The sequence below is a fragment of the Cricetulus griseus genome, chromosome 2 (assembly GCF_003668045.3).
Source record: "Cricetulus griseus strain 17A/GY chromosome 2, alternate assembly CriGri-PICRH-1.0, whole genome shotgun sequence".
NCBI classification, from domain to species: domain Eukaryota; kingdom Metazoa; phylum Chordata; class Mammalia; order Rodentia; family Cricetidae; genus Cricetulus; species Cricetulus griseus.
Genome location: NC_048595.1, coordinates 47,318,586 through 47,331,378, shown reverse-complemented (window position 1 = coordinate 47,331,378; position 12,793 = coordinate 47,318,586). Strand labels below are relative to the sequence as shown.

Sequence of the window (12,793 nt, the reverse complement as noted above, 5' to 3'; positions counted from 1 at the left end):
TTCATCAAAAAACAAAGGGTAAAAATAGAAAACAACAGAAGTAGTTCAAATTAGATGTGTCTTTCCTCACTTATCCTCTCTCCATGTAATGACCAAGCTTTAGCAAATACTTATTGAACCTCTCAATTCTAGTCATTTCAGAGGCACTCCACTGTGATGTCAAATATATAGCAATATTTAGTGAACACTGACCCTGTGCCAGGAGCTTCTCTAAATGTTTGCATATATAAATGAATGTAATCATCCAAACAATCCAACAAGGGTGGCAAACTGCAATATCTCCCTAGTACAGAGAGAGCAGCCACCAGAGATATTAAGCAATGAGCTGTCCTTGTTCAGCGCCAGTGTTTATAGTTTTGCCACTGGGATGCAGTTTCTGCTCTCAGGAAGCTCATCTTCTTCAAGGAAAACAATGAGAAGAAAGGGTTGGTTCTCACAAATGAAGCAGCCTATAACTGGATGATGAGGCAGTTCAAGGTGAGCAATAGTGGAGGTGATGAATGGAAATTGGCAAGTTCCCCCAAATCAGAAGGATGGGAAGGAGAGACCATTGTGGACTACATTGTCTTAGAGGTAGGATTCAAATGGTTTGATTCCCCCTAATCTGTTAGTGGTAAGGAGCTTGAAAATGGACAGAAGTTGTCTTAGAGTTCATCAAAATGATACCTGTCCTTCATTGTCATGAGGAAATGAACAAAGTAAGAGTTAGATTGCAGGCAAAACTGAAAATTCATATTCACTATTTCCTGTATCATCCATCTGATATAGGGACATTGAGTCTGTGTTCAAGAGTTCAAGAGTGCTGGAGCTGTCAAGATTATTGGTTATCTTGGTATCTCACTGGCATGCTCTTCACCAATCTTCAAGACCAGCAGATGTTTGTTGAATTTAATTGATCAAACTAAAATAGTCCAAGTAGACTTGCTTATGGACTTTTATATAAACTCCGTAGGCTTTGAGAATAAACCCAAATCACAAAGCTAGACTTTTGCTGCTCTCAGGTCAGTAAGTACCTCTCTAAGACTTTTCTTTCCACTAAACCTACACTAGAACATTCCCTGTCATGTGATAGGCTCTAATAAACAAACAAACAAATACACAAGTATCTTGATCCTTTCCCTTGCAAGGAAGCTGTTTGACTTTTGTAAAAAGTTACTGGCTATATTTCTAATTTATGTACATGTCAATATTGTGGGAAGGAGTTTGTGTTGAGATTCAAAGCATCTGGTTGCAATCTCCGGGTTAATATTCTGTCATACTGTCAAAAAGCAAATGACTTATGTATTGTTGCATTTTCTGCAGATCAGAAAGAAGCCCAAAAAGATTATGGATCAGTTGGGTCCACAGATTACAGTTTCCCAAGCTAACACCAATTTTGAGTCTTTCTTTCTGAAGTCTTTAGGATGACCCTGTCTTCATGGTCAGTTTCTTGTATCTGCAGGCTCTCTTTCTTACCAAAACCCAACAGGAGGGTTACTTGGTCCCTCCATGTTGGCCACTTTCCTTGTCATTTTGCTCCTTCTGTCTTCAAACCAACAAAAGTCTATCCTTCTAAAGCTTTGAGTTCCCATGTTTTTCTCTTCTGTCTCTCTTCCCTTTTGCTTGAGTAGAATTTTCTCTCCTGAACACACTTTTGGAATTACATTGGGTCTGCCAGAAAAATCTAAGATCAGATTTCTATCTTAAGGTCTGAAGCCTCAATAATATCTGCCAAACCCTTCTGTTATTTAGTATTATAACTTCATAAATTCAGAGATACAAAACCTGGACATTTTTGGAGATGCTTCTGTCAACAACACTCCTTCAGGGAATGTGGGGCATTACTCAGAACAACCACTGAAGTCATTATTTCTCAAAGAGCACACATCTGCTCCCGGGCTGGATGTCTGCCGTCTCTGCAGTTCTAGTCCCAGAAGAAGTAGACATGATTCAAAAAAATAAAAATTTTCTTCATGGTTCTCATTGTATCATAGAAGGTATTCTGAACCCATTCAAGGTATTTGGAGAAAGGTAATATCTGTGGTGGTGATGAAAGTGGTAGGACTATTAGGACACTATGTCCATTGTTGAGGCAAATAAAGCCAATCAAAACTAGGCTCTTGGAAATGACAGGTATACAGATAAAATGATTAACAAGTCTTGTAGTTACTCTTCTGTTGTCTAGAACACCCTGACCAAGAATAACTTAAAGGAGAACAGGGGTTTATTTTAGCTCACAGCTCCAGAAGGGACAGCAATCCAACTGTGGCAGAGAAGATATGACAGAAAGAGCATGAAGAGGAGCCTGGTGGTTGGGAAGCAAAAAGGTCACATTTCAACCCCACATAGGGATCTCAGAGAGACTTTTTGTTTTTCGAGACAGGGTTTCTCTGTGTAACTCTGGTTTCTCTGGTTGTCACTTGCTTTGTAGACCAGGCTGGCCTCTAACTCAGAGCTCCTCCTGCTTCTGCCTCCTGAATGTTGGGATTAAAGGTGTGCACCACCACCCAGCAAAGAGAAGAGACCTCAAAGTCTGGCCCAGTTACAGACTTCTTCAGAATGACTGTACCTCCCATAGGTTCCATAACCTTCCCAAACAGCAGTGACACCTGGGGACTAAGTGTTTATATCCATGAGTCTATGGGGAGCATTTCTCGTTTAAACTACCACAACAGGTAGAAAAAAAAAAAAAAACAGAGAAAAATCCTCTGGAAGCTGGCACTTTCTTTTCCTTTGATGGATTTTTTCTTAATGCTTCTCTTAATCTATTCTTACTAGATAAAAATGATGCAAAAGGTGGATGCTCATTTTGTTACTTTGTGATTTACTCTGCTCACCAACTGCCCTTCAATACAATAACAATCTTCCAAATCCAGCTAGACCAGCCATTAAAAGACACTGTCTCATAGAGGACCAGGGACTGGGAAAGGTCAGAAAAGCCTCCCAGAGTTAAAAATAGAGAACTAGGAAACAAAGGACATGGTGCAGCTTTTGCAACCATGAATTAAATGCAAAGAATGACACAAGATTGCATAAGCTGCAGGAAATATCATTTAAATGTCAAAAGTGCTGAAGATGGATTTCATCATGGAAGCAAATCTCACAAAATATGTTAAATGCCTTAATTTTTACTGTACAAAAATATAAAAAAACATGGCATTGTTTGATAACATAAAATATAGAAATCAGTTATATTTTAGGACTGCTCATAGGAATCCTTATGTTTATGTAATGCAATTTTAGCTTTTGTAAATTCCCAAGGCTTTCAAAGTCCGAATATATTCAAATCAAAGGACATATAAGTAATCAGAGAATTATTTAACTTAGCAATCATGCAAAAGTACAATCTGTGTGCTGTTAGTTATAGCCCAGTCTCCTATGAAGGCTATATCTTCACTGGGAGGAATCAGTGCAGTGTAGATCCCTCTAATTGTATAGTTTCTAATTGAGTATGATTTCACAGACATTCTTGTCCTCTTGAAAATTAGCTTCGTGGAAGTCAGTTCTGATACTTCTTCCACCCACTTGCATTTTAGAGCTCTGTTTTGAAGCTTGTGAGATATATTTAAAAACATCATATTAACATTTTAGTCTCTGTCTGGATACAGTAGTTTCACATATGCTGTTCTTTGGCAGATGCAGAAATTTACTAGATTTTGGTTGTCAAAGATATCAATCCAAGCAAAGCTAAATATACATGCACATATGTATATGTGCATATGCATGTGCATTTATAGATTTGTGTTTAGAGAATTACTTTTTGTTCATTTATTAAACATTTGTTGAGCTTCTACTGTGTTCTCTAAAATGACCTCAATACCAAGTAAAGATTATTAAAACACAGGTCCTAGGGTCCATAGGGCTCTCAAAATACTTCTTGGGGGAAAAATTAAAACTGTGTATTGTGGTTATTGCTGCATTAACAGCCAAAAGTACACACAAAGAATTTTGTGAATGCAGAAAAAACATTAAGTGAGGCAAAAAAGACTGAGCAAGGCTAGGGATGACTTCATTTTAGTGTAAAGGTCATTAAAAATGCTTTGTCTATTGGATCTGTTGGTGGGGATACTGTGAGCATATCTGGATTGTATGAATCCTACAGTTTAAAAGAAGATGAACTATGATGGGGATGGAGTTATAGTGGAAGAGAAAGAGGTGAGTCCTCTTAGAAGATGCCCATAATTGTTCAGAGCTGTGACTTCCATAAGTCTAAACCTATAGGAGCAAAGAGTAGGGTCCATCTTCCCATGCTAAAGAAAGTCAGGTGAGAATCAGGACTTGAAGGGCATTTAGAATATTCACCTTTAGAGTAATCTTCTACTGGCCAGTCTTGGATAATGCTACATGTCAGGGCATGGACCTCTCTTCTGTGTCAGATACTACTCCAATTAAGGCAGAAACAAATACACTGTGCCCTTGAGGAGGTCTTGACAGCAGCTAGGAAGTAGAGATAGGTAGAAACAAGCACAACAAAGATGGCAAATGTAGAAGGAAACCATCAAAAACAAGTCTCCAGTTTCTTCACACGTTGCTCTGCTCACTCAAAGCACTCCAAAATTAGAAAAGCTCCAAATTTGCCAAGAATTCAGTATGCAAATATTTTCTAATAACGAAGCCATAGGAGAAACTTGGATTTTTCTGTTGCAGTATTCCAACACACTGACAGGATTTTTTTTTTTTGTTGACAGTGCAAGATTAGAAAGCAAGCACAAAGAAGTTCATTTGCAAGAACACCTGCTTTAAAAATAACCCTGCTGTCAGAGGAAACAACTTCTGGATTGGCTTGTGTGTGTGTGTTGAAAAAAATCTATGAGTGAATATGAAATACTGAAACATAGCTGTTGGTTACATATCTAACATCAGCACCAAAGAAAAATATTTATATTTCTTTTCAAGTACCACAGTTGTGTTTTGATTCAGTAATACAATTTTGCTCTTTTACAAAAAAAATAAGTTAATACTTTACTGTAAATTACTTACAAATAAAAAAAGTCACACAGCGAGTTTAGCCAGACCCAAAGTCTATACATCTCAATGAACATCTGTACTGTTAAAATAGCCATTCTAAAGCCCTGGAGCTTTGCTTTGGGTTCTATATTTTCATTATAAATTACATTTTAGTGCACTTATTCACCATAAAAATAAACTAAGAAGGAAAAAATTCCATAGCAAAATGAGGACAGATGAGTGCAGATAAATTAAGACATATGAGTCATGTAAAAGGATATAAAGCTAATTGTTTCTTTGGTACTTCTCTATGGTTGATGTTTCACATCTAGTAATTATTGGTGTGTTATAGCCTTCAGTTCAGAAAGGAGTTAGAAGTCAACAGCATTTGAGAGTTAGCTCCAACACTCAAGTCAGCCACCAGCCAAGTCTTTAAACAAACTTCTTCATCCAACATAAAAAATAATCTTAAGCAAAAAGGAAGAGATATTTATAACAGGCCATTAACACAATTGTGAAGATCTCCACACAGAAGCCAGGAACTGGATTAGAACCAGAAGCTGGGAAGATGCTAGAAAATCAGAAGAGTACCGCATTAGTACAAAAATACTTATAGATGACTGTCCTTTCCCTAGACATATGGCTCAATTAAAAAAAGAAAAAGGCAGAACACAGCTCCTGTCTTCAAGATTTGCTTCCTAATGAAGGAAAAACAGGTCCATTCACAACTAACTACTTGTAAATTCTTTACACAGCAAAAATTGACTCGACAAGCTGGAGGCTTCACTGGGTAAATAACATTTGAAGGGAGCCTTAACAAGTAGGGTTGACATCAACAAGAAGAGGGAATAAAAGTAGTAACTGGTTAAGGTCAGCACCAGGTAAGGTATCCAGGGCAACATTTGACCATGACAGAAGATAAGAAAGGTAGGAGAACATAGTCAACAGGACTGCTGAGCATGACAGGAGCACAGTAATGTCAGAAAGCCCTTGATACTGTGCCTCCCACGGGCATTCTTCTAAGTTGAGGGGTGATGATAGATGGCATACGGCAGATGCTTTTGGGATGCTCTTTGTGATGAGGGTACCAATTCTTGTTTGAGAGAAAAGCATACATGGAAAAAATCACTTACTTAGAGCAGCCTTATAGCCTCAGATGGCTAAGGAATTCAGTTTGGGTCATTGAGCCATGAACAAGTTTTTCGGAAGATATTCTGCAGGGTTTTTGTTGTTGTTTTGGTTTGGTTTTTGTTTTCGATGAAGGAAAGACAGGGCTGTCATCTCCTATTTCACTTCCCTGGTTAATCTTCCTCCTAATCAGTTTGTAAAGGTAGACAGCTGTCTCTCAACTAGGCACACAGGAGGCTTTAGCTAAGGATTCTAGAGAGAAGAATCAGAGCCTGATCAGGCATCTTGCAGATGCAGACTTCTTGCAATGAAGAGAGAGATGCACTTGTTTAAACCACCATGTCCACATTTCTGCTGATGCATCAGACATCAATCCTGATTGACACCAGTGGTTCATGGAGAAAAGTAAAGCAAGTTGAAGAATAAAGCTCTGTCTGGGAGCTATAAGCCCTATAAACTGAGGGGAGAGGGATAGAGCTTTCTAGATCTTCTCAGGTCTGCACTTTGCAAAGCATTCCAGGGTTTTGTTTCTTCTTTCTTTTGCTTTAAAGACTTAAATGTTCATAGGATAACCATCCACAGATAAATCCAATAGGCATTTTCTGTGTCCCCTCTATGTTCAGGATTGTGCTAGATATCAAGGATACAAAAAATAGATGTGGCTGGCTCCCTCTTTATAATAAAATGAAAACAAGCATGCCAAAGGGAGTCACAAGTGGGGCCAGAGATGACTGAGTGGGTAAAGATGTTTGCATGACAAGGCAGATGATCTGAATTCCATCCCCACGACCCATTTAGAGGAGAAGTAGATAACTCAGTACTCTACAGATTTGTCCTCTGACCTTCAGACATGTGCCATGGCAATCACATATAACTTCCTATCACATATACATGGTAATAATGAAGATAAAGTTTTATGACACAAGTCACAAATTGTCTGTTTGGGGAAAAAAAGTACCCTACTTCAGCTGACCCCAAAATTGGAACAGTATTTTGTGGGATAGTTGTATGTTGTGAGATGTGTCTCTGTGATTGGTTTAATAAAGAGATGGATGACCAATAGCAAGAAAGGAAGGGGTTAGGCAGGACTTCCAGGGACAGAAAGAACTCTGGGGAAAAGAAAGGTAGGTTGTCAGCCAGACAGAGAGGAAACAGGAAGTGCAAGATGGGAGAGAGGTAATGTCACATGATAAAAGATAGATTAATATAAATGGGTTAATTTAAGTTATAAGAGCTAGTTAGGAACAAGCCTAATCTATAGGCTGAGCTTTCATAATTAATAAGTCTCTGTATTGTTACCTGTGAACTGTCAGCACAAGCAAAAATCTGACTACATTAGTACTATAGAAGTTTGCGTCATGATAATTTATATCATAGACCTTGAGGCAAAGGTACACAAAAGTCAAACATAAGTATATCAACTAAGTAACTGAAAATGTACTATCTTAAAAGACATGACTGCCATAAGAAGATGGTTGTGGGTGGCTACTCTGTTTTGACAAACTTTCAGAAACTTCCACCTTTCACTTTTACAAACCAATGCACCCATGAATCATTTAACTTCTTAAGGTTGCAGAGTGGATGGATATGTGGAATGTCATCTCTTTGTGCACTGATAGGTACAGTAGAAATCCATAAACTCTACTGCTTACACCTGAATGTTTAATGTGAACATTAATTTATTTCTTTCCAGACATTCATCAAACACACTTGATTACCTATTATAATCAAGAACCCATGGCAGGTGTTGAGATAACAAAACAGAATAGCAAGGTGCTTACCCTCAAGCTTCTGGGAACCTGATTATATAAAATGAAATAGGCATGTAGCAAGCAGGTCACAGAGTAGGCACATAAGCAAGCTGAAGAAAGTGTGGATGGTTAATTTATAGGAAGTCAAGCTGGTCAGATTCTATCAGACTTCAAGAGAATCTTGATAATACAACTTAGACCATGTGGAAAGAAATTCTGCAACACTAGGTTAGGGTACTATTTCTCTGTCTGAATACATACCCCTTACTTCAAAGTAGATGGATAGCATCTCCCTGGTATCCAACTACACCCTCAGGTACTGTAAACCCTTTTGTACCACAAAAGTTAAAATTGGCTTTTAGGGGAGATAAGGGTGTGCTATTGTCTATCTTTGTATGATAATTGCAGTGTTCCTTAAGACCTTGAGTCTCATGAACCTGTAGAAGTCAATTTCATGTAGTTTACCAATTCTGTGATTTTTCAGATTATGGCAAGTGATTTCCACAAAAGCTTTTATGTCTGAATATTACTGTCCTTAAAAACTATGGAATGAGGGGCTAGAGAGATGACTCAGTGGTTAAACATATTGGCTGGTCTTTCAAAGGGCTCAGGTTCAATTACCAGCACCCACATGGCTATTCATAACTGTCTGTAACCCCAGTTCCAGGGGATCTGACACAGACAGACAGACAGACAGACAGACAGACAGACAGACAGACAGACAGACATGCAGGCTAAACACCAACACACACAAAAACTAATTTTAAAATTATGGATAGAGATAAAATAATAAGGGTGTTTTTCTTTGTGGGACTTTGGATCTTGTGTTTGTACTCTTTTCTTAGTATAATAGTGAGCAATGACACCTGCTTTTATTAAGAATTTTTGGGTTTCTGGGAGGTAGCTTAATGTGTAAGAGCAATGTGAGGACCTGAGTCTGGATCCCAAGCACCCCTGAGTGGTGGTATGAATGCCAGCAACCATAGCATTGGGGGACAAAGCCAAGTGTGTCCCAAGAACTTGCTGGTCTAAACTGTTATCTTCCTGTTCAGTGATAGACATTGCCTCGTGGCAAGAAGCTCAATAGCAATAGAGAGAGACACTCTTGATTCCTCCTTTTGGCCTTTTTGTTTGTATTTTCACACTCATGTACATGTACCATGCACACATATTCCACCCCCAAACAAAGAAATTTCATGTGTATGTTGAAAATTATGTGGCATATATATGATAGAAATATTTATTTCGCTTTACAAACGTCAGTAAAACTAGAAAAAGTGTTTGGTAGATCAACTTCTATATTTGTGGTTGTGACAACTACTTCCTCTCCTTCCTGTTCCCTTCTTTCCTTCCTCTTCCCTCCTTCTCTTTCTCCCTCCTCCTCTCCTTCCACCTCCCCACAACGTTCTTCTCCTTTTCCTTCTAGTAGGCTCTCTCTATACAGCTCTATTATCTTTAAACTCAACTCATCCCAAACTAGCCTTAAACTCCTTATCCTCCTGCCTCAGCCTTCTGATTACAGAATTAAAGGCCTGTGTCAGCACACCCAGATTCCCTGGAAGTGAGTTCTAACACCTTCTTTCGGTCAGTACTGCCTTCGTTTTCCTCCCATTGCATCAGGGTAATCCGTCAAGACCATCATGCCAAACAGGAAATAGGGAAGAATTATGCTTGGGCAGCATGGTGTGTATGAACACCTTCAGCCTAGACCTTCACCTACATGAACAGGTCAGTAGATTTAACACTGTAGCACAATTCCCAAGAATAGTGCTTACACCAGACCCTTTGAGCACTGACTCTCACGCTGTGTTGTAAACACCTACAGTCAGCCCACACAGCTCTAAGCTGAGATGTGAGAAATCTGCCTACACATGCCTCACACACCAACACTGCTGGCTAACCTGAAAACTCAAGGCTAGCCATGGACATTTTGCTTGTATCCTAAAGTACATCTCTCTAAATAAATTATATTTAGACTGGTGCTCCAGGAAATTTACCATGTTCCTGTACTTCCAGCACACAATGTGATGTTTGACCCCAAAGAAAAGCTTCTCTGACAGACACAGAGCTGTGTGCCACTGCAGAGCCTGGACATTCATTTTGTTTTCATGTGTGCTTTCAAGTGTTCTACATATGACTACAGTTACAGGATGCAGAAGCCTTGAAATCAGCTAACCACCTGTGATGCTTGACTGAGCCCCCAGTGTGAGGTGGAGCAGTTCAGATGGAGGGGAAACAAATCACACCATGGAACTCATCAGTATAGTCTGAGTTTTTCTTAGAACGCGTTCCACACTGGGCTAGAGCTTCTTCAAGATAGTTCTTTAGAGACACCCCCCTCTCTAAATTTTTAATTAAGTGAATGTATGTGTCTTGAGTTTGGGTTTGTGCACCCAAGTGTAATGACTGCAGAGGTCGGAAGAGGGCAAAACATTTTAGTTAGATACTGTTGTGAACCTCTTGACAGGAGTGCTGGAAGCAGAACTGAAGTCCTCTACAATCGTAGTATGTGCTCCTAACTGTGAAGCCTTTTCTCCAACCCTTCAAAGACCATGTTTTGGGGGGGATCTGTTTTTCTCTTTTAAGTTTTTTCATTTTACATACTAGCCCCAGCTCTCCCTCCCTCCACTTCTCCGTCCTCCCTTCATCTCATTCCAATCCAGTCCTCAAAGTGGGTAAGGCCTTCCTAGAGGATTCAACAAAGTATGGGATACCAAGTTGAGGCAGGACCTAGCCCCTTCCCCTGCATCCATGCTCAACAAGGTTCCCACCATAGGAAATTGCCTCCAAATGCCAGTTTGTGTACCCAGGATAAGTCCTGGTCCCACTGCCAGCCACCACTTCCCAAACAGACCAAGCCACACAACTGTCACCCACATGCAGAGGGCCTAGTTTGGTCCCATGCAGGCTCCCCATCTCTCAGTCCAGAGTCTGTGAGCTCCCACTAGCTCAGGTCAGCTGTGTCTGTGGGTTTCCCCATCAAGATCTTGACCCCCCCTTGTTCATATGATCCCTCCTTCCTCTCTTCAATCGTACTCCAAGAGCTCAGCACAGAGCTTGACTGTGGATCACTGCATCTGCTTCCATCAGTTACTGGATGTAGGCTCTATGATGACAATTAAAGCAGTCACTAATCTGATTAAAGGCACTCGTTTAGGCACCCTCTCCACTATTGCTAATAGTTTTAGTTGGTTGTGGTCATCCTTGTTAATTCCTGGAAGTTTCCCTAGCACCAGGTTTCTCCCTAACCCCATAATGGCTCCCTCTATCAAGATAGCTCTTTCGTTGCTCCTCCTCACTATCCTCCCCCAACTCAGCCATTTAGATCCCTCAAGTTTTCCTCCCCTCTAATCCCCTTGCCAGCTTACCCAGGAGATCTTAACTGTTTCCCTTTTCTGGGGCCTTCCATGTGTGTTGCTATTAAGGTCCTCCTTTCATAGACCATTTTTAAATTACTAAGTCAATTAACATTTATTATATTTGACTCAGTCAGTAGCCTCATAAGTTGAGATAAACTGCCATCTTGCAAGTGGTTCAAAACTGACTTGACCAAAATAACCATGTTAGTTCATTGGAGACCTGGGAGAGGGTCCTGGAGTTCCTGTCGACTGGTGCTACCAGATACTCTGCACATGCCCGCATTCACAGCCTTACCCCAAAGACCACACAAGTTCGGGGAAGAACATTTGTCCACATAGATCCTGTTGCCCTTTCTGGTTCAAATGCCTGGTGCAGGGTAAAAGCTATTTTCTAAATCCAGTAAATCTTGTCAGCTTAGATTGAGTGCGATTCCGTGATGGAATGAGCAAATTGCAGATGGCAGCAATGGTTTGTTTCTGGGCGGAGGGAACAGTTCTCATCTACTTTATTCTGTCCCTTAAAGTATCTGCTTAGAAACTGTCTTAAATGGCTCAGCAAGAGAAGCTAGGGGAAAAAAAGGCCCACTTGAAATGAGACAGTTGTCTTTAATGATATGATATCATCATTGGTTCTGTCTCAAACTAAATCCCACCAAGGCTTGCACAAGACAATAGAAAGAAAAAATAAACATACTTTCTCTTCTTTGGAGGAGTCACATCTCATCTGTATCATTATTGTGATAATTTGCTAGCTTCCTGTAGGATTTCCTGTGATATGGTCCTTTGTTAACCAAATCCTATCTGTTCTTTGGGAAAAGGTCACAGATTTCTTCTGCAATTCTTTTCTTTCTACAGTTCAATTTCCATTAATAACTTCCATGTCTAGCTTTCCACAGCTTAGCAGATGTGTGTTTTTAACATACCTGGTTACAACTTCTGTACCATGAGATGTATCCTTATGAAGTATCAGATCAACTATTTTTAGTTTATTCACAGAATTGTGCAGGCAATACCAGATTCTAAAATTAAACTATTTCTATGTTCTGCAAGGAAACCATGTGTCAGTTCTTACTCTGTACAGAAGTCCCTGGAACCACTGATCTGCGTTTTATCTCCATAAACTTGGCTATTCAGGATGCTTCACAGAAATGAAATCAAGCAATATGTGATTCTTGGTATTTTCTTCCACAAATATCTCTAAGGTCCATTCCTTATAGATGTATAGTAGTATTCCATCATACAGATGTAATGCATTTGGTTCATCCACTTATCAGTTGGCAAACATCTGGGCTGTTTCTGCACTCTGATTATCATGAATGGGTCATGTGGTAACCCTGTTTACTTTTGAGGAATTGTCAAACTTTTTCAAAGTGGAGGTAGAAATTAACCTCACAGAAAACTAATGAATATTTGATACGTTCACATCTTCACCAACAATTCTTTTTGTAGCTTTATTATTTCACTTATTCTTGTCACCCCACTGGGGTGTTATTGTGATTTTAAATGCATTTTTCTTGAATTATACTTGTATCTTTTCCTGTGCTTAATAGCCATTACTATATACTTTTTTTTAAAAAAAAAGCTATAAAATCCCCACTTTTAAATTGTATTGTTTCCTAATTATCAAGT

The 12,793-nt window shown here is 39.5% G+C and overlaps 1 protein-coding gene across 5 annotated transcripts in view; it reads left to right on the top strand.

The window, feature by feature from the left end:
- The window catches only part of Pde4b (phosphodiesterase 4B), a 337,171-nt gene that overhangs the window by 119,467 nt on the left and 204,911 nt on the right, over nucleotides 1-12,793 (top strand). The gene's annotated exons all lie outside the window — the stretch shown is intronic.